Here is a 5,000-nt window from a genome sequence, read left to right as displayed (position 1 = left end):
CCAAGATGCCACGCAGTGGGACTGAACCCGGAACCATGTGGTTGGTTAGCAAGCTACTTACCACACAGCCACTCCTGCGCCTATATATATATTATCTATATATATATAAATGACAGGAGACCGAGACCTTTGGAGATATGCTGTGATTGAGAAGACCCAGTAACTAAAGTGAGATTGCAGCCACACATGTCCAGCCCAGTTAAGAGTAGCCCCGATGTGTCGTGTGATATGATATGCTTGAGAAGACCTGTTGAGTCAAGTAAAACCAATATCGTGGCTGTGACCAGTGGCCCCTTAACAGGCTGCCATGCCAGTGGCATGTAAAAAGCACAATCCGAACATGGTCAATGCCAGGCCCACCCGAGTGGCTCTCATGCCAGTGGCATGTAAGAAGAACTATTCGTACATGATCGATGCCAGGCCCACCTGAATGGTTCATGGGCTGGTGGCATGTAAAAAGCACCCAATGCACTCCCAGAATGGTTGGAGTTAGGAAGGGCATCCACCTGTAGAAACACTGCCAGATCAGAATGGAACCTGGTGCAGCTGCTGGCTCTCCAGACCTCAGTCAAACCGTCCAACCCATGCCAGCATGGAAAACGGATGTTAAACAATGATGATGATAGTAGATATATATATCACACACACACACACACACACACACACACACACACACACACACACACACACACACACACACACACACATATATATATATACATATATATGAATGTATGAAATAGCTAGTGATGCTAGCTGACAAAGTCAAGTGTGATCAAGTGGAGCTGTCACAGCATCAAAGACTTTCTAAATGCAACCATCTCGTCTCACTTTCTCAATGAGTTTTATTATATTTTTTAAATTGCTTTTTGTTTTTTGTTTCAGTGGGATTTGAAGGGTTTGAAGAAGATGATCTAACTACTATTTCTAGCAGGTCAAACAACTCCTCAAAATAGATAAGCATGGTATGATTTTATTCCATAACTCTAGATGTGATACGGTGAAAGGATATCAGAATAAACTAATGCAGTATGACTCATTCCATATCGTTAGATATAACATATCGAGTGAGAGATTATCATAGATTACAGATGTGGTATGATTATTTCGTATCCTGAGATGTAACAATATAAACAATGGGTAAGGTGGTATGGGGATGCGACATGACTCATGTTTTCAGATGTACATGGAATACATACATATACATGTTTGTGTGTGTCTGTGTATCTACAGACACACGTACATATATATATATATATATATACACACACACACACACACACACATGTACATAGGTGTGCAGGCATGGTTGTGTGGGAAGAAGCTTGCTTCCCAACAACATGGTTTAGGGTTCAGTCCCATTGCATTGCACCTTGCGCAAGTGTCTTCACCAAAGCCTTGTGAGTGGATTTGGTTGATGGATATTGAAAGAAGCCTATTATGTGTGTCTTTGTGTCTAAATTTTTGACCCCCACCATTGCTTCAGAAAATTTGGCAGAATCATTAGCACACCAGCCGAAATACTTAATGGTATTTTGTCTATCTTTATGCTTTGAGTTCAAATTCCATTGTGGTTGGCTTTGCCTTTCATCCTTTTGGAGTCGATAAAATGAGCCTCCATCGAGTACTGGAGTCAATGTAATCAACTTAACCCCTCTCAGAAATTACTGGCGCTGTGCCAAATTGGAAAGCCATTATATCATCATCATCATCATCATTTAACGTCCATATTCCATGCTGGCATGAGTTGGATGGTTTGACAGGATCTGTTAGGTTCAAGGATGGCATCTTGCTCCAGTAAAGGTTTTGGCATGGTTTCTATGGCTAGATGCCCATCACAATGCCAACCACTTTATAGAGTGTATTGGATGCTTTTGTTTCTCATGGCACCAGCGCTAGTGAGGTTGCCAAGTAATTTGCAAGACCAGGAAAGAACAAGTAAAGGAAAATGGAAAAGCCCCCTTGACAATGTGGTGGTGGTCATTTGAGAGGATGAAGATGTGGCTTTATGCCAGGCCAAAGTATGATAGAAGATGTGGGTAGCTGGGAAGAAAATAAGATGGTAATGATGGGATACAAACCCCCAAGGAGCAAGAGTGGGTATGGGTAGGGAATCAAGAGGAAGAAGGAGGGATAGGGAGATACAAGTGTGTGAGGGGAGAATAACAGATTATTAGAGATGGGGTCGGGATGAATGAGTGAAGGATGAACAGGGTGGAGGTATGACGACATAAAAGTTTGTCATTCAACCCACAGCAACCCCTGGCACCCAGGTACACCCCACACCTTTCAAGTGAATGCTTGAGATGCAGTTGACATATATTTGCATATCGAGTTGCCAACAGAAGAAATTCTATTTTATTTCTATTTTCGTTCTCTTTTATAGTGAGCTTTCAGTGAATGGCAATTTGAAGAAGACCCAGTCATCAATAATGAAGATGTATGAGATTCCTGAAGGACCTCATTGATCTCACTTCAGACAAAAGAAAAGAATTTTGCCACATCATCAATAAAAAGACACTAAATGATTTGGTGATAAAACACATAAAAAGAAATGGCATTCCATTGGTTACAGAGATCCAATCAACAGAACAGCCTGCTTGTGAACATAACATGCAAGTGGCTGAGTACTCCACAGACGTGCATACTCTTAATGTAGTTCTCAGGGAGGTTCAGTGTGACACAGAATGTGACAAGGCTGGCCCCTTTTGAATTACAGGAGTCAATGTAATCTACTTGTAAACTACTTGTTTTTGCCAGCTGAGTGGACTGGAACAATGTGAAAATAAAGGGTCTTGTTCAAGGACACAGTGCTCTGCCAGGAATTGAACTCATGACCCTACAGTCATGAGCCAAATATCCTAACCACTGAATCACGTGCTTTCAGAGAATGCAACATCGAAAGGAGACCAACATCTTAACAGACATGGCCAAAGTCAATGGAATTTTGCTGCTACACATAACGAAACACTCATTTTCTGCGATCTCGTTAAGACACAATCACTTTGACCCATAATTAAAAATTAGACCATTTATTTAAAACATATCTGCATTCACCCCTCAATCTCCATATCTATATTTCATAAACCTCCGTCCCTAAGATGATGACCTTAGCAGACTTATTGAAGTTCACACCTATCCAGGACCTTCAGCAACATTATAGGATCCACCACCACGACCAACACCACCAGGCAAATTGATGCATTGGCTGTATGGTAGATGATGGTGGTGGTGGTGATGATGAAGAGGAGAAGGAGGAGGTACAAACACCTAGAGTGTTTATTTATTGACGGCAAGCTGCAGCATTCATAGAACAGATTTGGGTCCCCTAGGCCTGTGAGAACCCTGGGCAAACTATTGTATCTATTTAGTATCTATTTAGTAACAGCAAGCCACAGCATACAAAGAGCAGAAATCAGTCCCTGGACCTGTGAGGCCCTTGGACAACTGCCAGCCTGACATTGTAACTATTCAAGGAGTTTGCTCTTTACCAAATTCACTCACAAGATATTGGACAACTCAGCTGCTGCACAATGGGATTGAACCTAGAACCATGTGATTATGAAGCAAGCTTCATAACCACACAGCCATTCCTGTATAAATGTTGAAGGATTTGTTTTGTTGTTTTTTTTTTTCATGTAGGATCAGAGTGAATTTTGGTTTTTTAGTAGGAATTTTCTGAAAACAAGGCTGTGGATAAACGATGGCAGGGGTGGAGGACAGACAGGTGGATATTAAGACAGGTGACCAAAGAGAGAGGGAAAGAAAGGGATAGGCAGAGAAAAAGAAAGGGGAAAAGAGAGACAGACAGAAAGACGGCTAGACTGGCAGACAGTCAGACAGACAAACTGATAGACAGAAAGACAGACAAAAAACTGTTAGACTAACATTACAGACAGACAGACAGAAAAAGACTGATAGACTAATATAGACAGTCAGACAAAAAGACCACTAGACTTGTAGACTTACATACAGACAAAAAGACCAATAGATTAACATAGACAGACAGACAGACAAAAAGACTGCTAGCCTAACATATATATTTCTTTATTGCCCACAGGGGGCTAAACACAGAGGGGACAAACAAGGAAAGACAAACGGATTAAGTCGGTTGCATCAACCCCAGTGCGTAACTGGTACTTAATTTATCGACCCCGAAAGGATGAAAGGCAAAGTCGACCTCGGCAGAATTTGAACTCAGAACGTAACAGCAGCCGAAATATTGCTAAGCATTTCGCCCGACGTGCTAACGATTCTGCCAGCTCGCCGCCCTACGGTAGACTAACATATAGACAGGCTGATAGACAGACAGGCTGATAGACAGACAGCTGAACGGATGGACGGAGAAGTTAGCACTGAAGAGCAGATGAATGTTGGGACAAATGTGGAGGGGAAAACTGCAAAGTGGTAAAGTACAAAGTAATAAAGCATAAGTATATAATTACATGTGTTAATTGCTAAGGGTAATTAATTTATCTTCTGTTCATTTGTATTCATGAGCTGGTGAATGAATAGTAGTTGTGAGAATGTGTGTGTGTGTAAATGTGCATGTGTGTGAGAGTGCTATTTGGGTATATGTGAATGAACATCTATATACATACATATATATATAAATTCATACACACACACATATATATATATTCTTTTACTCTTTTACTTGTTTCAGTCATTTGACTGCGGCCATGCTGGAGCACCGCCTTTAATTGAGCAACTCGACCCTGGGACTTATTCTTTTGTAAGCCCAGTACTTATTCTATCGGTCACTTTTGCCGAACCGCTAAGTAACGGGGACGTAAACACACCAGCATCGGTTGTCAAGCAATGCTAGGAGACAAACACAGACACAAACACGCATATATATACGACGGGCTTCTTTCAGTTTCCGTCTACCAAATCCACTCACAAGGCTTTGGTCGGCCCAAGGCTATAGTAGAAGACACTTGCCCAAGGTGCCATGCAGTGGGACTGAACCCGGAACCATGTGGTTGGTAGACAAGCTA

This window comes from Octopus sinensis, linkage group LG21 (assembly GCF_006345805.1).
Source record: "Octopus sinensis linkage group LG21, ASM634580v1, whole genome shotgun sequence".
Lineage (NCBI taxonomy): Eukaryota > Metazoa > Mollusca > Cephalopoda > Octopoda > Octopodidae > Octopus > Octopus sinensis.
The sequence above is the reverse complement of the archived record's forward strand: the minus strand, read 5'-3'. Positions refer to the sequence as shown.